This window comes from Neovison vison, chromosome 1 (assembly GCF_020171115.1).
Source record: "Neovison vison isolate M4711 chromosome 1, ASM_NN_V1, whole genome shotgun sequence".
In the NCBI taxonomy this organism is placed as follows: Eukaryota; Metazoa; Chordata; class Mammalia; order Carnivora; family Mustelidae; genus Neogale; species Neogale vison.
Window position 1 is genome coordinate 109,567,695 of NC_058091.1, and position 23,533 is coordinate 109,591,227.

Here is a 23,533-nt window from a genome sequence, read left to right on the forward strand (position 1 = left end):
GTTTTATTTATTAAATAGAAAGGTGCTCTTAATAGAGGAATATTTTTTCTCTATCTAGGTATGATTTTTTTTTTAAGATTTTATTTATTTATTTGAGAGAGAGAGGGAGAGACAGAGAGAGAGAGAGCATGAGAGGGGAGGTCAGAGGGAGAAGCAGACTCTCCATGGAGCTGGGAGCCCGATGTGGGACTCGATCCCAGGACTCCGGGATCATGACCTGAGTTGAAGGCAGTCGCTTAACCAACTGAGCCACCCAGCGCCCCTCTAGGTATGAATTTATGAATATATTTGTGTGTTAAACAGAAAAATAAGTGTGAGAATTTCTTTTACTTGTTGGTTATCTTTATTTTGTATTATGCCTTTCTATTATATATAAAAATTTGTATTATGTAAGTAAATTTAACTTTGAATTTTTTTTAAATACATTTTTGGAGCAGTTTTAGGTTCATAGCAACACTGAGGAGGTACATTTTCTCTACCCTTCCTTCCCCCACAACTGCAAAGACTCCCCCCGCTTTTAACAATACCTACCAGAGGAATATGTGTGTTACAATTGATGAACCTACATTGACACATCATCATCACCCAAAATCCATAGTTTACAGGCAGGTCATTTTTTGTGTTGTAAATTCTATGGCTTTGCACAAATTTATAATGACAGGTATCTACCATTATAGTATAATACCGAGTAGTTTCACCATCCTAAAAATAATCTGTGCTCCAACTTTCCTCCCCACTAATCTTTGGCAATCACTGATCTTTTTACTGGCCCACATTTTTGTGGGCTTGACTTCCAGGCACCCTATCATTTTCAAGAAAAATTGCCACAAGACTGGCAGAGAAAGCAGAGATAAGAAATATACTTTGAAATATAGGAGTTTATTCTCCATAATAAAAGTCTGCTCTCCAGTAAAAAGGACTTTAATGGAACTTTAATTCATGGAGGCAGAAAGGCAACTACCCCATTCTAGATCCCCCTAAGGGATCTAAGGGATCTAAGATTCCCCTAAGGGGAAGGGAGGAAAAAAAAAAAAAAAAAAAGGTAAGAAACACTAATGAAGGTCACAGAACAAGGGCACAGGCCCCCTAAAAGACTGACATTAAATCATAAATTTATAGGTCATTAAGTTATTTAAGAAATATTTCAGAATTTTCATTGTACAGATCATGTGCATATCATGGTTAATGTATTTCCATATCTTACATATTTTGGGAAATTATTGTAAACAGGATCTTAAAATTTCCTTTGCTAATAGTTTATTCATAGAACATACAAATGTAATGGATTTTTGCATTACTTTGTATCCTTAGACTAGTTTAAAATTATTAGAGTTACTATTTTTGTAGATTCCTTGGGGTTTTTCATGTGAAGTACCAGAATGTATGTGAACAGTCAGTTTAATTTTGTATTTTCCAAAATGTCTTAAGCACACGCTTCTCTTTTTTTTGTTGTTGTTGTTGTTGTCCACTTGAGGTTGTTTTTTTTTTTTTAATTTCTTTTCAGCATAACAGAATTCATTGTTTATGCACCACACCCAGTGCTCCATGTAATACGTGCCCTCCATAATACCCACCACCTGGCTCCCCCAACCTCCCACTCCCCGCCCCTTCAAGACCCTCAGATTGTTTTTCAGAGTCCATAGTCTCTCATGGTTCATCTTCCCTTCCAATTTCCTTGGACTTCCTCCTCCTCTCCATCTCCCATGTCCTTATGTTATTTGTTATGCTCCACAAATAAGTGAAACTGTATGATAATTGACTCTGTCTGCTTGACTTATTTCACTCAGCATAATCTCTTCCAGTTCCATCCATGTTGTCACAAAAGTTGGGTATTCATCCTTTCTGATGGAGGCATAATACTCCATAGTGTATATGGACCACATCTTCCTTATCCATTCGTCTGTTGAAGGACATCTTTGTACTTTCCACAGTTTGGTGACCATGGCCATTGCTGCTATAAACACTGGGGTACAGATGGCCCTTCTTTTCACTACATCTGTATCTTTGGGGTAAATACCCAGTAGAAGCACACACTTTCCTTGACATATTTCACTGTTTAGAATCATTAATACAATGTTGAATAAAAGTGATGAGAACAAATATCCTTTCCCTTCAATTTTAGAGAAAAAGATATTTAGTCCTTTACATTAAGTATAATAATAGCATAGAAGTTTTAGATCATCCTTTTATCAGGTTCTATAACTTTAGGTTGCCAAGAGTTTATATTATAAATGGATGTGGAATTTTATTAAATGAGTTTTTTGCATCTAATGGTACAATCATGACTATTCTTTATTTTGTCAATATTATCAATCACATTGATCTTTGAATGATCAACCAACTCTGTACTTGGTCATGATGTTATTATTTTATATATGGCTGTATTTGATTTGTTAATATTTTAAGGATTTTAAAATTTATATTTATGAAAAAAAATGGACTCTAAAGTATCTTTTCTTATTTTGATATCCTTTTATTGTTTTAGTATCAAGATAACACAGGCTTCAAAATATGAGACTGGAAGATCTCATTCTTTTATCTTATAGTATTTTCTAAAATTCCAGCTCATGGCTTTTGACATTTCATTTATTTTTTAGTCTTGTGGAGTTTTATTCCAAACATTCGCAGAATGTTATTCAATCCAAGATTCCAGGAACAGTTCTCAGATTTCTGGAGCTCTCTTTTCAAAGTACACTCTGCCCTAGTGCCAGACTCCACCAATTCCCATTATCTCAGTCTCCCTGAACTCTGGTCTCTGTCACTTTAGCTCAGTCAGACTGCAATCCTCTGCTTGAGCATTTCCTTTTTACTCTGCAGTCTGGAAACTGCAGAAGCTAGATGATTATAGGGTTCAATGCATTGTTTCCTTTCTCTCAGGTATCAAAGTCCGATATTTTCTGTTTTTCAGTACCTAATAACCATTGCTTCTTATGTCTCTCATTTTCTTCTTTCCTTTCTTTCTCTTTCTCTTTTCTTTTCATTTTTCTCTACTTCTCTCTTTTTTTTCCTTTTCTTATGTTTTTCCTTCCTTCCTTCCTTTCTTCTTTTCTTTCTTTCCCTCCCTCTTCCTCCCTCCCTCCCTCTCTTTCTGTCTTTCTTTCTTTATCTCTTTTCTTTCTCTCTCTCTTCCTTTCTTTCTTTCATTTCTTTATTTCTTTATTTATTTCTTCTCAAATACCAGTAACTTTATCATGGCCTGAATCAGAAAATAGCCAAACTATGGAAAGAACCTAGATGTCCATCAATAGATGAATGGATCAAGAAGATGTGGTATATATACGCAATGGAATACTAGAAATGAGAAAAATAATGCTACAATGGGAAAAGGAGGAAATTGGTAATGCCCAGAGTGGTTTATGATCAGGACATCTGAGTTGTTCCATGGATAATGGTTTGTTTGTTGAGTTCAGCATGTTTGTATGCTGCTGTATTGGGTTCAAAGTAGAGGAAAAAGTTTAGAAGAAAGGAGTGTTGTGAGCAGCACAGTTTAAATAGAAGGAGGGGGAGTTTAATTGACATTAGAATTAACAGAACGGGAGACTGAGAATTTGGCCACAAATATATTCAGTTTAATATATTTAGTGAATATATATTTTCTGGCCTAATATTTTCCATTCTTTCAGCAAAATAAGATGTAGATTTTTAATTTATCAATTATGTATGTTGAACTTGGATATATGTACTCCTCAAATAATCACTTTTATCATTAACTACATTAACATTAATATCATTAACTACATGTCATCATTGTTGTCTCGGTCTTTGCTTTAGCTTTTTAGGTTTACACAGCTAGAATACATCTTGACCACAAGACAATAAAACAAAACAAAAACAAAACAACATTGTGGCTCTACAAGCTTGGAAAGACAAGAAAACAGGTTCTCCAGCCTTGATGTCACTGTGAAGGTTTTTTTGTTGTTGTTGGTTTTTTGTTTGTTTTGGTTTTTTTTTTTTTTTTTGAGAAGAGATTACATTTTAAAAAGTAGACTTGATTAAATTAGATTTCCATCCATAATGTGAGTGCAACTCATTCAATCAGTTGAAGGGTTTAAGAGAAAAAAGACTGAGGGCCTCCAAGGAAGAAGGAATTCTGGCTCCATTCTGCCTTTGGACTGAAGTTTTAATACCCAGTCTGTTGGCATGCACTGCCAATTTTGGACTAGCCAGCTCCTATATTTAAAGAATCCGACTTCTTAAAAATCTCTCTTTCTCTATTTTTCTTTCTTTCTTTTACACACACACACACACACACACACGCTTGATTTAGATTTTCCATAGAAATGAGACTACTATACTAAATGACTCTTTTCTTCCTTACCTTTTCCCCTTTCATAAATGGAAATGTCTATAATTGTTATTCTATGCTAACCTATCATTTTATTTTGGGAACACAGAACTGTTACTAAGTTTCATAGGCTTCTAGATAGAAAGGAACATTCCCCAGGATGGATCATACTCAAAGTTTCACCAATATCCATTAATTATCTAGATGAATTTTTGGACTTTTGAAATGATCATATTTATGTTAATTTTGATGCTATAATAGGTTTATACTTTTGAGGATGTTAGGATAAGTGAAAATATTTTTCATGCACATGGTTTTTACATAAATCTATGGAGCAAAAGGCAGACTGTCGGGTGCTGTATGCTAAATAATGGCCCCAAAGTTACCTGGATCTTAACTGACAGAACCTGTATATATTATATACAGTAACAGGGACCTATCAGATATGCTTAAATTAAGGATCTTGAAAACAATGTGACCACTGACACAAAATGGTACACTGTTGGCTTTAAAGATGGAGAAAGGGATCACAAGCCAAGGAATGTACCTCTAGAAGTAAAAGACAAGGAAACTAATTCTTCCAAGAGATTCTAGCCTAGTGAACCTTCAGACTTATGTAGAAAGAACTTTTAGAGAATAGCTACTACTTTAAGCCATCAAAAAAATGCGACAAGTTTCTACAACAGCCATAGGAAACTAATAAACATAGTATTTCCTTTTCTCCTACATCAGAAATCTCAGTTCCTAGTAACCAATAAGTACTCATTGCTTTATCCTATGAATTTTACACATGTCCCAGAATAACAATACCAACACTACTGCAACAATTTGATACTGAAAATAATTTAATTTTTTTTTCATTTTTCTGTTTTTAGGGTATTTCCCATTATGGAAATATAAATAGTGATTTTTTAGTAGTGTGTTTCAAAGTAACTTCTAATTATGCAAAAAGTCTCCACGCATATTAAGTATATCATCATCGTCAGATTCCTCTTTTTGTTTCATGAGATCTGAACTTTCTCCAAACTGTCAAAGTATCCAAAAGTCTGTGAATACATCATTGCTTGGGAAACTGCAGAACAGTGCTCCAGTTCTAGGTCACTCTTTTGAGGACTTTTTCTTCCTACCCATAGGGACTTGTCTTAAGATTCTTAATTTCCTCTCTAAAACGGCCAACAGAGCAGATAGCCAGTCGTACCCATTACAATATGCACAGTATGCATGGTGTTTAGGGACCTGGAATGTGGCCCAGAGTGCCCTTGTGTAAATCCCCCTCCTGCAATTTACCATGCATGGTAACATCAGAACAATAGCTTAACCTCTCTGTGCCTCAGTACCTTTACTATACAATATAAGCATAATGGGACACCTGGGTGGCCCAGTCCTTAAGCATTGCCTTCTGCCTCAGGTCAAAATCCCAGAGTCCTGGGATCAAGCCGCACATCAGGTTCTCAGCTCGGCGGGAAGCCTGTTTCTCCCTCTCCCACTCTCCCTGCTTGTGTTCCCTCTCTCACTGTGTCTCTCTCTGTCAAATAAATAGATAAAGTCTTAAAAAATAACACAAGCATAATGATAACACTACTTATTAAATGGGGCTAGTATACTACTTCAGCTAATCTGTATCAAGGACTTAGAAAAGTGCCACATATGTAATAAGCAGTATTACTATTATTACCATGGCTGAGATAAACTGTTCTTGAGTGTGAGGTAATTGGAACAACCAAACGCATTTACAAATAAATTTATTTGTTAACTGAGAAACACTTAATAATTATTTTTCTGTGGTTACACATCCAATGTAGTACATGTGCAAACACATACAAATACACACACACCATATATATATATGCACATACATACATTATAAGCATTTACATATTTGTTTGTATTTAAACTCACAGAAGGCTGCAGAACTTCCCATAATAAAATTATCAATTAAGGAAAAGGGGAGAAAAGGCTACCACGGTCAAAGATAGAAAAAATGCTTCTCTAAATAAACCTAATTTTGTTGATTTGACTTTATTTGCATATGCAATTTGCATAATTTTATACCAATGGAAATTTTTTTTAATATTTTATTTATTTATTTGACAGAGATCACAACTAGGGAGAGAGGCAGGCAGAGAGGGAGGAAGGGAAGCAGGCTCTCCGCTGAGCAGAGAGCCCAATGCAGGGCTCGATTCCAGGATCCTGGGATCACGACCTGAGCCAAAGGCAGAGGCTTTAACCCCCTGAGCCACCCAGGCGCCCCCCAATAGAAACTTTTTAAAGATGCAACTACTGCACATCAAAGGCAACATGAAACTTGAAAATAACTATATATTAAGTTTTGTCTTAGATAAGTAAAAACTTAATCTGACACTTTTTTCTCTCTAATTTTTTTTTAAGATTTTATTTATTTATTTGACAGAGAGAGATCACAAGTAGGCAGAGAGGCAGGCAGAGAGAGAGGAGGAAGCAGGCTCCCTGCTGAGCAGAGAGCCCGATGCAGGACTCGATCCCAGGACCCCAGGATCATGACCTGAGCTGAAGACAGCGGCTTAACCCACTGAGCCACCCAGGAGCCCCCTCTCTAATTTTATACTAGAAAAATATAACCTGAAATTCTTCCATAGAAGTATTTAAAGATGTTCTGCATTTCTTTTCGAAATTGCATAATAGAACATTGAATGGTTTTTTCATGGCATATACAATTAATTACTTCTTAGTTTTTCTTTCTATTCTTTTGCTCTTATAAGTTGTACATTTGTCTATTTGTTTTTCTAGTGTGTCTTTGAGATAGATTCTTAGCAGTGAGATTGTTGAATCAAAAGATAAATGCACATACAATCTTACTACATAGTGTTAAATTCCCCTCTGGCTGAATTATTTGTATTCCTTGAAGTGATGTGTAAAACAGCATATTTACCCACAATATCAACTGCAAAATGTGTGGTCAAACTTTAAGATTTTTCCCTATCTACTAAATAAATAAATAAATAAATAAATAAATCTTTCCTGAATGTAGCTTTAATTTGCATTTCTAGGACTGTAAATGAGGTTGGGCTTTTAAAATATATTATTAAGGCAATTTACATTCCTTTTTCTGTGGATACTGTTCTTATTTCTTACCTGTTTTCATCAAGTTTTCAGGCTTTTTCTCTCAATCTTTAGAAGCTCTTTACATATTAAGGATTTTACCCTTTATCTATAATAAAACAACAAGTAAAATCTGCTTATAGTGTTTGTAGCTATCCAAAAATTTGCTTGTAAGTAAAATTTATCAATTTTTCTATTGTTGCATGTGGATTTTTGAGTCATCAATAGGAAAAGTTTGCCCCACTCCCAACTTAAATTTATTCATGTTTTCTTGTATTACTTGAATATTTTGGTTTTTCTTTTTTTAGATTTAAATATCTGATTGATGTGGAATTAATTTTCTGTAGATTATGAAATTATGTTCAAATATATATTTTTCTGAACGTAAACCAGGTATCCTTCTAAAGTTTATTAAAAAGACCATTTTTCTTACAAATTAAAAAAACTAACTTCACCATTTTTCTTACAAATTAAAAAAACTAACTTCACTGCATTTTACATTTATATAGAGAACTTGGTTTGCATATTATTTTCTTTGGTCTGTTGAATCTGCTATTAGTACACTAATATTGTATTCTTTTTCATTGTTGAGGTTTTAAATGTGTTTTGAGTATTTGGTAAGAATAGCACCCCTCTTTGCCATTCTTTTAAAATATTTTCCTAGTTATTTTTGCTGTATTGTATTTCAAACTGTTTGTTTGACTCAAAATAAACAGATAAGTAAAAATAAAACTTTAATAGAATTTGTATTAGTTTTGCATTAAATTAGCTTAGCAAAGACTGACATTTATATGGTCTTGAATTTTCTTTTTTTTTTTTTTTTAAAGATTTTATTTATTTATTTGACAGACAGAGATCACAAGTAGGCAGAAAGGTAAGCAGAGAAAGAAAAGGGGAAGCAAGTCTCCCTGCTGAGCAGAAAGCCTACTGCAGGGCTCAGTCCCAAGACTCTGGGATCATAACCTGAGCTGAAGGCAGAGGCTTAACCCACTGAGCCACCCAGACGTCCCTTGAATATTCTAAGAACATGATATACCTTTTCATTTTCTTAAGTTATTCTTGTGTCTTTCAGGAGTGTTTTTACAATGTTGTGTGTGAGATTTTGGACGTATTTTTGTTACGTTAGGATTAGGCTGTTAGATATACCCATCTAATGCTTTCCTGATGTTGTTGCTCAGTGATTTAGGATCCTCTGCATGTATTTTGGGCTTGGGGAGTTACCCTGTCACTTGGTATTATTGCATAAGATGGCTGTAATACTTTTTTCTTATTTTATTTTGTCATGTTCTATTTTGTGAGATGATTTAGGGATATTCATAAACTACACTGCTGCCACTGTCACTTTTCCTGGCATGTTTAAGTATTTTTGAATCTCCGTATTTCTTAATATAAAAACCCTTTTACCAAACATGCAAATACTGTTTCAAAAATTAAGTGGTAATTATCCCAAGAACACATCTAACCACAAAAGAAACAATACATAGAATAGTGCCCTCAAGGGCTTACCAATTAAGATATACAATACAAATAATATCTGCAAGAAACAAAATGATTAAGATGGAACCAGCTTCCAGTTTGCTCTATCTAGCTCTCCTCCCAGTATATGATCTGTGACTCTTCCCCACTTTAAAGAAAGCAGATATTTTGTTTCTCAGTCAAAATTTCCAATTAAACCATAGTTTTTATGTACACAAGAGATATTGTGAATTCTCTTACAACATTGGACTTAGTAAAACTTAATCATCACAGGTAAGGAATTAACTGATAGTTAATATATAACTATCTATGGGGAGAAAGTAGGGAGTGATTTCCACCCAGAGCCAAGCCTTGGAGGCCGTTTTTCTGCCCAGCAACGTGATCTTTGTAATCATGTTGGGTCTGGAAAATTCTCTGAGAAAATCTACTGCCAACAGGTCAGTGCCACAATTTCTTATGAGTAGATAAAAGAAGAAATGCACCCTATTCTCAGAATCTGGAGTCATAGCATGTCAGAACAATAGTCTTCTAGTAGATGACGATTAATACCACTGGCTTACAGAGGTGACTTTATTTTTCTGTCTCATAAAGAAATCAAGAGGAAGGCAGCCTATGGCAGCTCCTTCTGTCTTTCTGCTCCACTGTTCTTAGGATTTGGCTTTCCTATTTGAGTTTACCTCACTTTCGCAAGATCTTTATGAAGATCCAGTATTATTTCTTGGGTTAATAAAGCAGGAGGAGGGACGCCTGGGTGGCTCAGTTGGTTAAGCAGCTGCCTTCGGCTCAGGTTATGATCCCAGCGTCCTGGGATCAAGTCCCACATCGGGCTCCTTGCTCGGCGGGAGCCTGCTTCTCCCTCTGCCTCTGCCTGCCATTCTGTCTGCCTATGCTCGCTCTCTCCCCCGCCCCCCTCTGATAAATAAATAAAATCTTTAAAAAAATAAAAATAAAAATAAATAAAGCAGGAGGAGGAAGGATGGAGAATACAAGGGAAATAAGGGACTTGCTAGCTAAGCTGGGCCCCTTTCAAAGGTGGTCTCACAAATTTTAACCAATGCTTTCCATTTACATTTCATTCATTCCTCATGGCAATGAAATCGAAAAAATATAGGATTTGGGAGGGGGGTTGCCTTTGTTGTTGTTGTTGTTGTTTTAGCTGGTATACTCCTAAATGAAGTAAAATTGGTGCTGTGTTCCTAAGGAAGAGAATGAGTTTTAAGTAGGTAGCCATCCTCCTCTGCCCCAGGATAAGACTGCATTTATCATCTGTCCTGTTGCCTTCTTTATTGTCTGAATAGGAGGAAGTAATTGTAATACTTGTAAGTTAAATTTCAAAGAAAGTATTTTAATAATTTTATTATACTTTCCCCCCCAACTATAGATATCATTAATATTTAAGCATCGTTAAAAACCAGGTAAAACAAACCATAATAAAAGCATTTATTCCATGAATGACTGGATACTGGAAATTAAAGAAGGAGCTATGAGGGCTCCTGGGTGGCTCAGTGGGTTAAAGAAGGAGCTATGATATTCAATCCTTACATAAGTAGAAAGCCTTTGTTTGTTTGTATTCCAACAAACAAAAAGCATCCTATTGCTTTTTGTTTAGGAAATCAGTTCAGCAACCATGCAAAGTTTAACAACCAAGACAGATCAAGATGAATGTAGCCATTCTTGTTAAATAGGGCACTGTTCGCTCTATGGAAAGAAGATATATGACCAGGGTGGAATGATATATATATTTCTGCAACATCTTGTAACCACACTCCATTAGGAATGATTACCACCACAATGCTGCATGGTCTGAATTAGGTACATATTTCTTTAGAGCACAAGGGCAAGAAAGAAGCCAGCTGCCAGATTGGCATGACCCAGTCTACTGCTCTGCCTGACCTATGTCAGGAATAATCTCAATCAAAGCTGTAATGCCCACCATGTTAGCCAGGGCACTTCTAACACTGGTGACTTGTTGTTACAGCACTTGGTCTAAAAATAACTACCGTCCATCAGTGTCAGTGCATGAAAAATTGAATTTCATCAGAATTTAAAAGAATTGTAGGCTAGACTAATGCCATAAAGTCAAGTCTCATGGCTGTAATTTGTTCTCTTTATTGCAACAAGTTGGCAGCCTTCTGACTAACATTTTGCCGGTTTCTCTAATCAGAGGAGAAATGACAGAGTAAGAGTTTTCAAAAATATTTATTCACTTTTATCCCATGCCTGAATATGCATACAAGAGTACTTTAAGAATATCTTGGTTTGAAATAATTTACCATCTAACAATTGCTCTCTTGACCTTTTGAATTCAACTAACAGTGAATGTATTCTTAAATATATTCCTATTTCCAGAAGAAGTTTCATCAATATATAAATCTAAAGTCATTCTGAAAAGTGTGAAGTGATATCTCATTGTAGTTTTGATTTGCATTTCCCTGATCAAAAGTGATATTGAGCATGTTTTCCTGAGCTTGTAGCCATCTGTATGCCTTCTGCAAAAAAGTGTTTATTCATGATTCCACCAATTTTTAATTGGATTATTTGTTTTGGGGGTATTAACTTTTATAAGTTCTTTATGTATTTTAGATACTAACCCTTTATCAAATATGTCATTTGTAAATATCTTCTCCCATTCCATAGGTTGCCTTTTAGTCTTGTTGATTATTTCCTTAGGTATGGGAAACTTTATATATTGATGTATACCTCACACCTGTAAGAGTGGCTAAAATAAAAAACACAACAACAGGTGTTGGTAAAGATGTAGAAAAAGGGGAACCCTCTTGCATTTTTGGTGGGAATGTAAACTAGTATGTTCACTGTGGAAAATAATATGGAGTTTCCTCAAAAAGTTAAAAATAGAACTACCCTCTGATCCAGCAATTACACCACTAGGTATTTATCCAAAGAATATAAAAATGTTAATTCAAAGAGATACAAACACCCTGATGTTTATAGCAGCATTATCTACAATACACAAATTATGGAAGCAGTCCAGTGTCCATCAACTGATAAATGGATAAAGAAATTGTAGTATATATATATGTGTGTGTGTGTATGTGTGTGTATATATATATATATATATATATATATATATATAATCAAATATTACCCAGTCATACAAGAAATGAAATCTTGCCATTTGAGATGGCACAGTTGGAGCTAGAGAGTATTATGTTAAGTAAAATAAATCAGTCAGAGAAAAACAACTGTATGATTGCAATCATATGTGGAATTTAAGAAACAATAAGCAAGCAAAGGGGGGTAAAAAGAGAGAGAGGCAAGAACAGATTTTCAACTGGAGAGAACAAACTGATGGTTACAGAAGGGGAGTGGGTTGTGGGGGTTGGGTGAAATAGATGATGGGGATCAAGGAGTCCACTTGTGATGAGGGCCAGTTGTCATATGGAAGTGTTGAATCACTATATTGTATATCTGAAATTAATATTACAGTGTATGTTAACTAACTAGAATTTAAATAAAACTTAAAAAGATCTAAAGTGTACATAAAAAAGAAGTCATAACAATGGAACACAATGGAAGTGAGAAATCGATTCAAATAAATACGTGATACAAGTGGCATTAATTAAAGTGGGTCAGTCATTCAATTAGTGTTGTTGGAAACATTGAAAGAGCCTGCAGGAAAACAATAAAAAGTTGTATTTTTTTTATTATTATTGTGGGATAATTAATCATTATCTGAGAGTAAATTTCAGATAAACTAAATATCTTCTTATTAAAAAAGGGCATATATTGAAGTTATGTATTAATTTGGGGATGAATACTCATTGTTAATGGACCCAAATTTTAATCTTAAAGTAGCATAAAAATTTCACAAATGAGTCCTCAGCATCATCCAACTTGATGTGTAACAGGGATGGGGGAGAATATGAATGTCCAAAGGTCTACATGGAAATTGCTTTCTAATAACTTCTGAGAATTCACTATACTGAGATTTTATTAACTGGCTCTTTGGAGTAAATCTTCATTAACAGAATTAGAAACCAATCAACCCCATTAATTTAAATGATTAATACAAATTATCAAGCAAAAAAAAGTAGTTTAAAAATAATTAAGTCAAATTTTTTACTTATTGAAGTCAAACATGAATTCTTATTTATAACTGTTAATAAAGGATAAGAGTTGGTTCTTAAGAACAAAGGGGACTTTGAAACAAAGTAATCTCTTTTTGCTTTTGGGAATATGTCCTAAAAATTATTTTATTTGCAAAAAGAGACAGAGACAGAAACAGAGAGAGAATCATATGAGTAGAGGCTATTCATTTTTCATGAGAGATTTTTTCACTTATATTTATCAGTTTTGCAAATTTGTGTGACTGTATATAGAGAGATAATGTAAAATATACTTTAGTCTGTTGAATGCATTAAAATATGTAGGAAAGCCCTGGGCTTAGAGAACTGGTACATACATTCTAACTATATCTTTGTATCTAAGGCAATCAAAGAGACAAGGAACAAAATAAAAATAAATTAAATAAATAAATAAAAATTTAAAATGTTAGCTTACCACAAAAGATCACTATTTATAAGAAATTTTATTTATTTTTACTCTTTTAATATTACTTGTGTTTTTTTAAAGATTTTATTTATTTACTTATTTGATTGAGAAAGAGAGATGAGAGATGGAAGAGGGTCAGAGGGAGAAACAGATTCCCCACTCAGCAGGGAGCCTGATGCGAGACTTGATCCTGGGACTCCACGATCATGACCTGAGCCAAAGGCAGTTGCTCAACCAACTGACCCATCCAGGCACTCTATTTATAAGAAATTTTAAAAATAAAACACTATAAATACAATAAGATTAAGAACATAGGTCTACAAAATAAAAGAGATAAAATAAATCTTGAAGTTCTTTCTAAACATAAAGGCATATCTCACTCAGTTATGTCATTTACTACACACTTAGGTGAAAGAAAAAACAGATACACAGTGGACAAAAAAACAAAACCGTAACAGGAGGCAGATTAATACAATAGTGGTTATGACAACTGCCTCTTATAGTTAGAAACTTGGATAGGATAATTTCATAAAGTCTTAATAAGTAGTAAAGCATTGGAGTTTTCTCCTAGGAATATTATGATACAGGGCAAAGGCCAATCCAATGAAGATTAGAGAAAATAACAAAATGTGTTCATTATCTATGTCTCAGACTTCTACTTTCCCCATTCCAAACTGTTTTATATTCTTGCTATTTCAACATGTGTATAGGTGATATTATGAGTAGTTATAATTATTCCCAGAATACTGGGTATTAGGTTTGTAGATTATATTATTTATATTATTTTGGTTATTTCAATTACTTCTTGTGTTTATAATATTCTGAGTCACAAAATCTCATTCAGGTTTACCATATTAAGAACATTTAAACTTAACCATTCTGGAGCAGCTTAAATATCAGGATAAAATCTGATGATGTTGCTCTAGTTTCTTTTGATTTTATTTGGTTTTGTTGCTTTCCATGCAGGTTAGTTGCATCAAAGAAATATTTGTTGAATATATATAAGCACAGGATGGAAAGATAAATTCAGTATCATGTAGTTTAGAAATCAGAGAAACCTAGGAACAAATTCAGGTTCTTACACATGCTAGCTGAGCCAAGTAAACTTTTATTCATTCATTCAACAAGTGTTCATCAAAAAATGACAATGTCAGGCACTATCCTAAGAGCTGAGAATACTGCAATGAACAAAGTACGTTAAGTCCCTATTCTCATTGACCTGATAGAAGAATAAAATAATATTTTAAAAGTGCATTTTAAATGATAATAAAATAGGAAGAAGAATACAGATTGAGGAAGCTAGATAGTATAGACTATGGAAACATTTTTTGCAGAGACAGACAAAAAGCGAGAGAGGACTTAGAGATATTTGGGAAAAGACTCTTCTAGGCAGAAATAACAATCTGTGTAAATGCTATGAAGGTGGAGAGTGAATTACAGGTAAGAGGAACAGAGAGAAGGCATGAGAAGAGCCAAAGGACTGGTATAGGAGATGAGAAAATCAGAAGAGCAACCAAGATTCATCATTTGATTCTTGGGCAAAAGTGCTTATTATGTTTTTAAAACTCTAGACACTTGTCTTAATTCCACCTTCTATAACATTGGACTGGGTGGCTTATAAATAAAAAATTATTTCTCACAGTTCTGGAGGTTAGAAGTCTGAGATGAGACTGCCAGCCTAATCAGGTTCTTGGTGAGAGCCTCTTGGTTTATAAATGGCTTCTTCTCACTGTATCTTCTGGAGAGAGAGACAGATTGACAGACAGAAGACAGACAAAGAGAGGCAGAGAATGGGAATGAAAGAGAGAGAGACATGTTGGGTCATTAAAGGATCCAAGGACCCATTAAAGGACCCATTAAAGGTCATTAAAGGATTAAGAACTTTAAATCATGAGTGTCACACCTTCAGGACCTCCTCTAGACCTAATTATTTCTTAAAGGCCCTACCTCCAAATATCATCACATTTGGGATCAAGTCCCAACATATGAATTTTAGAGGGACACAAACATTTGGTCCATAGCACTGCTATAAAAAGAATAGACTATGTGAAGGTAGGAGAAGAAGGCAACTTTCTTTGGCAAGGAAACTAATTAGAAACTGTTCTAATTATTTAGACTCCAGTCAATAAAAGATAGTGGTTCAGATCACAGTTTTAGTGTATAAGTAGTGAGAAGTAGACGGTTTCTAAAGCTATCTGAAAGGCCTTGGTGACAATCTTTACTAATTCATTGGGAGGTGCGAGGTCTGCAAAAAAAACCTGACACCAATAAAGACATAATTAGCTCCTCAAAGTTTTAATTTCTTCAAGCATGCAACAGATAGAATATAACAATATTATAGTTATATTATTAACTATAACATAGGATTGTTGTGAAAATTAAATGTCAATGTATGAAAACAATTAAGGCAATTATATCTATATATCATGCAAAATCATTATTATTTATTATATTAGAGATAGTAAGCAAGTTTATTATGAACCTTGGCACAAAACCATTTTAAATTCCTCTGTAGTAGCCAAGGTCTAGTCGTAGAACTTGATCTTTCTTTACCCTTATGGAAATTTTCTTTTTTTTTTTTTTTAAAGATTTTATTTATTTATTTGACACACAGAGATCACAGGAGGCAGAGAGGCAGAGAGAGAGGAAGGAAGCAGGCTCCCTGCTGAGCAGAGAGCCCGATGTGGGGCTTGATCCCAGGACCCTGGAATCATGCAAGACCTGAGCTGAAGGCAGAGGCTTTAACACACTGAGCCACCCAGCCGCCCCACCCTTATGGAAATTTTCTATCCCAAATACTTTGTTATGTGCATATACAGGTAGCTCTTCTGTACTACCTTCTTTATCAGGCAGGGGCACTTTTAATTCATACTACATTAACTTATCTTAAAAGCTACCTAGTTCCTGGTGTCTCTTTTCCCATGATTCCAGGTGTTTGCAAGCCACTAGCTTATACACACTGCAGAGGTGGTCATCTTACAGAATTTCTTGTTCTTATGGAGGAGATGGCCTCAAATCAGTTTCAAATAGAACAGATTGGTGGCATGCAGGACCAGCATCAGGTTTGGGGTTGTCTTAACGGCAGGCAGTCAAGTAACTTTGAAACTAGAGGACTGGGTGTGGCTGCTGAGAGGATCGCATCCCAGTTTCTGTTTATTTCATGGTGGCACACTCAGAAAGTGATAACAATGCATACCATACTGATACATTCTATTTTTTCCCTAAATCATGTCATTAAAACACAAATTGTAGGAAAAATGTAAAATATTGAATTTGTATCAGTGTTCTATAAAATATTTTCAAATTTCTGGAGATGTAGTTGACCTTGCTTCCATGAATATATCTGTATTGTTATCTGTATCTGTATCTATATCAATATGTATTTTTATTGTTTTATTCTTGAAAGGTCTAAATACAATTCCTAATTATGTTTAATTTTCCTTTTTTTTTTTTTATTCTTGATAGAAACCATCAAAGAGAAAAATTTAAAAGTTAAGAAATTGGGATGCCTGGGTGGCTTAGTGGGTTGAACTGTGGACTCTTGGCTTTGGCTCAGGTCATGATCTCATGGGTGTGAAATTCAGCCCCACTTCAGGCTCCCCTCTAGCCTCAGCTTGGGGGGGTGTGCTTGAAGATTCTCTCTCTCAAATAAATGAATAAATCTTTAAAAAAAAAAAGCGAAGAAATAGTTTTCTTAGTCTAAAAAGAGTCTACTTGGCATTGTCTTATGTAGATTAAGTTAGTCTTATGTAGATTGTTCATCAAAATGATATATTTGACTTTATATAAACATGTAAACTAACAGTTATAAACAGGATGATAAATTATTTCAAACTGTGATAAAAACAAAATAATGGATTTCATATATGCAATTTTCCTTCCTAGAAAAGAGTTAATAATTGCTCAAATGTTGCTTTTTTCTCAAACTTTCATTCACTTATTTGAACAACTACCACTTAAAAATATCTTTTGAATTGACTTTTTTTTTTAAAGATTTATTTATTTATTTATTTGACAGAGATCACAAGTAGGCAGAGAGGCAGGCAGAGAGAGAGGAAGAAGCAGGCTCCCTGCTGAGCAGAGAGCACAATGCAGGGCTCGATCCCAGGACCCTGGGACCATGATCTGAGCCGAAGGCAGAGGCTTTAACCCACTGAGCCACCAAGGCACCCCTGAATTTACTCTTATTAAAAGCAAATTCTATTTACATAACATGGATTGGTTTTCATCAAAAACTGGAAAATTACAGGCCAGGAGCATCATTTGTATTTAGTTTAAAAAAAAAGTGACAAAATTATATAATAGAATTTTGTTCTTATAAGCACACCTCTAATCTCTCAAATTTCAAAAGCCACAGAGTACAATAAACTCATATAGTACATCCACTGAAGCTAAATCTAAAGAAACTAATTGTTCTTATGATCAAATATTTTAACAAAAATTCTACAAAAATGTATTTTCTTTCTTGGTTCAAAACCCTCGAAACTTAGTACTTTTAATATAATGTTGTTTTTCCATGGGGGAGGCTAATGAATCATTATTATTTTTTTCCTTAAAAATATTTCTCAAACTTGCATGCTTATTCTTCTACGAACTAGTTGTTATTTAAAAAAAAAAAGAAAGAAAGAAAGAAGAAGAAGACAAATCTTAAGTTCTCACTACAGTCAGTATAAAGTTATGTTTTATTATACTAAGATTTAGTGATACTTTATAATTCTATGTAGGTATATGCCTGCTAATATAGTACTTTGAAACTCAGATTTCTGAGAGCCTACAAAAGGTGAATAGAACAGAAAAAAATAAAGGAAATCTTTAAATATATTGATAAACCCTGTAAGACTATCATGTATTCATTTTTAATTTTGTATAGATTATTGAAAAATTATTTTCTTCCTATTTCTAAGTATTCACTTTGGATTAATATAGCATTTTTAAATAACAATACTATTTAAAAATATGGTATTAACCACTCTGCAAACCAGTTAAACCTATAAGTAACCTCCATTAGCTCATGAAGTCTTTCTTGGATACTCCAACTAGCAGAATAGGAACTTTCAGAGTCCAGAAAGTCAAAGACAAAAAATTTTACATCTTAACCTGTCAAAGTTTCTTTAGGATTTAACCTAGGCCAATTTTATTCTGATGATGTTCAGCTTATTCAAAAGCTTTTAGACCAGGAGTTCTTAACTTGGAGTTCGTGAACAGAAATGTTAAAGGATTTGTGAACTCAAATGAGAAATATTTAAAACTGTTTTTTTTTCCCCCACTGACCTCTAATGAATAGTATGCATTATATTCAATTTAGACTGTAGTAATTAAACCAGAGTAGTATTGCCTGTACTTGAGATAAGAGGCTTTGTCTCCTCCATCAAAATTGTTACAGGTACCTCAAAATATCGTTACATTCATTGCTACCTTAAAATTATAATTGCCAGATCAATTACTAAATATTATTTAGTGTTTTAGTAAAGAAACATATATAAAATATATTTTCAATAATTTATCAGCTATGTCTCAGTACTATTGATATTCATTGTAATTTGATGTATTTCTTACATGTAAATTAAATTGTAATTTGATGTATTTCTTACATGTTTTCTAAATCATCCACAGACTCACCAGATTTCATAGCAGTTAATAATAAAAAACTTAAGAAATTCTCTGTTAGTCAGATAAAGCTGACTAAGAGTGCAATTTAGGTCAGTTTTATGCTTAATGATTTTCTGCCTGTATGATACATTCCTTGATAAGCAAGGGGCATTGAAGTTTCCAATGATAACTGTAAATTGGTCTGCCTGTTTTCAGTTTGAACAGTTTTTTGCATCGTGTATTTTGACATTCTGTTGTTACATGCAAACACATTTAGGATTGTATTTTCTTGGGGAATTGTCTCCTCTATCACTATGTAATATTTCCCTTTGTCTCTGATTATCTTCTTTGTTTTGAAGTCAGGCTTATCTGAAGTTAAAGTCTACTTTCTTTGATTAGTTTTACCCTGGTATATCTTTCTCCATTCTTTTACCTCATTTTTAATCTATGTATTTTTAAAGTTCTTTTCTTGTAGACAGCAAATAACTGGATCTTGTTTTCACTTTTAAATTCAATCTGACAGTTTCAGTCATTTACCTGGTATGTTACTTACCAGATATTATTGATATAATTAGATTGAAATTTGTCATCTTGTTATTTTTGTTGTTCATTCTTTTAGCTTTTGTTTCTTTTTAATCTATTTTCTGTCTTTCCTAGTTTTAATTGAGCAGCAGTTATGATTCTGTTTAATCTCCTCTCAGAATATTGAATTGTACATTAAAAAAACATTTTGGTGGTTCCTTCTAGATTGGCAGTAGATATTTTTAAATAATGTATATCCATCTTCAAATAATATTATACTTCTTCAAATTTAGTGCTGATATCTTTTATTTTATTTATTTTTACTTACTTATTTGTTTTTTAAAGATTTTCTTCATTTACTTGACAGAGAGAGAAAGAACAAGTAGGGGGAGTGGCAGGCAGAGGGAGAGAAAGAAGTAGACTCCCTGCTGAGCAAGGAGCCTGACACAGGGCTTGATCCCAAGACTCTGAGATCACCTGAGCAAAAGGCAAACACAACTGAGACAGCCAGGAACCTTCTAGCACAAGTATCTTTAACAAAATAATCACAATTCTTCTCTCTCCTCCTTTATGACATTGCTGTCATTCATTTCAATTTTGCTATGCTACATACATCTAATATAGTGTCACAATTATTTCTTTAGTTAGTTATTTTTAGGGAAATTAAGTATAAGTAAATTAAAATATTATATTTTACTTCACATGTTCCTTTTCTGGTGCTTTTCCTTATATGTATACAAGTTTCTAATTTATAACAATTTTTATTGACTTCAAGAACTTGAATTCAACCTATTTTGTGAGGCAGTTTCCTGGCAATGAAATTCTTCAGTTTTTGTGTTTTTTTTTTTAAAGATTTTATTTATTTATTTGACTGACAGAGATCACAAGGAGGCAGAGAAGCAGGCAGAGAGGGAAAAGGAAACAGGCTTCCCACTGAGCAGAGAGCCCGATGCGGGACTCGATCCCAGGACCCTGAGATCATGTCCTGAGCCGAAGGCAGTGGCTTAACCCACTGAACCACCCAGGTGCCCCAATTCTCCAGTTTCAGAATGTATCTCTCCTTCACTTTTAAAATCATATTAATATTTTAAAATTCCCAATTTACTGAAAAATTTAGATCTAGAGAAATTTATGTTGCGTTTTATTAGAATTATTGTACCAATATCAACATATTGTTAACTCAATTGCATAGTTTATTCAGTTTCCTTGTTTGTTTGTCTGTTTTTTCCAATGTCTTTTCCTCATTCAGAATCCTGTCTAGAATACCACATTACACTTTTAGCCATCATATCATTTTAGGTTTCTCTTGTCTGTGATAGTTTCTCAGATTCTCCTTGTTTTTTTATATTCTTGGCATTTTTAAGGAGTATTGATCACATATATTTTAGAATGCTCCATTATTAATTTATTTATTTGTTTATATCAATATGGACTCTTGAGTATTTAATTTATACTTTGAATTATAATCCAAGACTACTTTACTTTTGTTGATGAAGAGTTTCAGCATTACCCACTGGGGTCTTACAGTTGCCTCCTGTGTCCTTTTGACATACCACATCAGTTATTTCTTTCCTTTTCTCATTTTTTTTTTCTTTTTTCTTTTTCTTCTTCTTCTTCCTTTTTTTTTTTTTTTTTCCTTTCTGGCTTTATAAAATGCTCCAGTCCCAGTCCCAGTCTTAGAATCAGCCATTTCTCCAAAAAGTCTCAGTTCTTTGTTTTAGAGAATGTTACTAGAAATCAAGATCTAGGGACTAGGCATGCTCATTGTCACTAGAGTGTAAGTACTTTTAGTACCTCTCAGCTAACAGAAAAAGCAGTGTGTTTCTATTACATTACATGTTAGTTTATGCTGAGTTTCCACCTCGAATCCATTACCACATGGATTATTCTAGCTTACCCTTGCTCATCTGTAAATACCCACTCCAACAGGGAGAAACCTAGCTCCCATCATCTTCCATCCATTTCTGTCATTGTTCAAACTATGTATCGATAACTCTAATATGTAGTATCATACATAAATATAAAATAATATCAATATATATATGCTCTGTGTATAAATATATAATTAAATATATACAATTCTCAAACTAGTGTTTATATATAATATGTATATGCATATAATATATAATGCATATATACACACATATAGATATATAGTAGTATCAAAATTTTATATCTTTATTCCCATAAGAAACATCTTGGTCAAATTTGTCACAACATATTGAGGGAAAGTACTATTAATAGCCCTTACATTTGTGTAACCAGCACCTTATTTATATGCAATTCATGTTTCTTTTATTCTCATGAACTGTTCTCTTGTAGTTACTTAAGACAGCACTTTTTCTCCTCCCTCTTACCCTGTGGTTGTTTCATCCAGTTATAACACAATTAATTTCTCTTGTCAAAGTCTGTGGTTCCTTATTGGGAATACTTCAACTTCTCAAACAAATTTTTTGTTTTTCAATTTACATGGATCAAGTTTCAGTCTTTGTGCTATAAAGGTCTACGGGTTTTGATAAATGTATAATGTGAGGTATCGAGCTTCACATTATGATACAGAATAGTTTTGATGTCCTAATCCCCCTCCCTCCACCGTGCTTCACCTAGCTAATCTTCACCCTCTCCCCTGAACTGCTGGGAACCAATGATTTTTTTAAATGTCTCTATGGTTTTGTCTTTTCTAGAATTCTGTATTATTGAAATCATAAATATTTTTAATTAACTAAAGACCATAATATATTCATATGTCCTTAGTTTTTACCCAACATCCTTTTTTTTTTTTTTTTCTGTCACAGAATTTCATCCAGAACAATCCATTCATATCTAAGAATGATGCCTGGAACTTGGGGGAAGGGACTCTCTATATGTGGGCAGGATCTCTCTATCATTTTTATATCTATGATTTTTCACTTTCTGTGTCTGGTCTCAGAGTTGGTTGCTTTGCTAGATAGAAAGCAGAAGCCTTTGCTGTGGGTTCATTCAATATCTTTATGAAAGTGTTGATTCACAGCTCTTTGGCATTCACATTACGAAGTAAGGGGAGTAGAATTAATAGTATAACTACTCTGTGTAACTTCAATTAACTTCCCTGGTTTTCAGTCTCATGATTAACCTCTGCTATTCCTAGTGTTTCCAAATATAAAGCCTTTTCAAGACTCTTTTGGGCAGGATCATGGACTTTCTCTGAAGAAAACTACGTAAGTATTCTGAGCTACAGCTCTGCTCACTTACCTTATCAATTACCATTCCCCATCTTCATTTAACACTCCTACAATCTGTTAAATCTCTTCTGATTTTTTTCCTTTTTAATGATTTTCACTATTATAAATCTATATACTGTGTACTTCTATTAAATCATTTAATTATATTTCAGGAAAAAGGTAGAAGAGATAAATGTGTATGCAGTAGCCTTTATTTAGTCAGAATTTCCACCTGAGATGCTTGAATTTTAAAAAATCATATACAAATTTATTTTGAAGGATACTAAATATTATCAGTTATTTATAATATTTTTGTTAAAATATTCAATAAGTAGTTCAGAGAAAGCCATAGCAGCTCAGATTATTTTTCTGTAACTGTACTGACTTCCAAAATAATAAGGCATTGACTCATATTTCTTACAAAATTTTTGTCTTTAGTAACTTTTTCAAGTGACAATTTTTCTAGTTTTCCAAGTAAATATATTAAGAAAAAGAAAACAGGGAGAAATTTTGACTAAAGCTATTACTTCAGAAATAGGCATTCCATCATAAATGCAGAGGAAAAATTTCAACTCCTATAATGATCAAGAAAGATAGTGTGACACCCTCCACATGATCTTTATCCTGGATTTGTATAATTCATAGCCTGGTGCTAGGAAACCAGTTGCTTAACACAATTATTAAACATGACCACATAGTCACAGTAGCCTTTAGTAAGCCCTTTATGACTGTGATGGAATTTAATCAAGACTTGCTGATTCTCTTTGTTGGCTTTTTTAAACAGCCCCAACAACTATGCTGACAAACAGTGAATCACAAAAGCCAGATCAGGACTGCTGTCCTGTAATTCACCTTTTATTTGCTGGCTGGC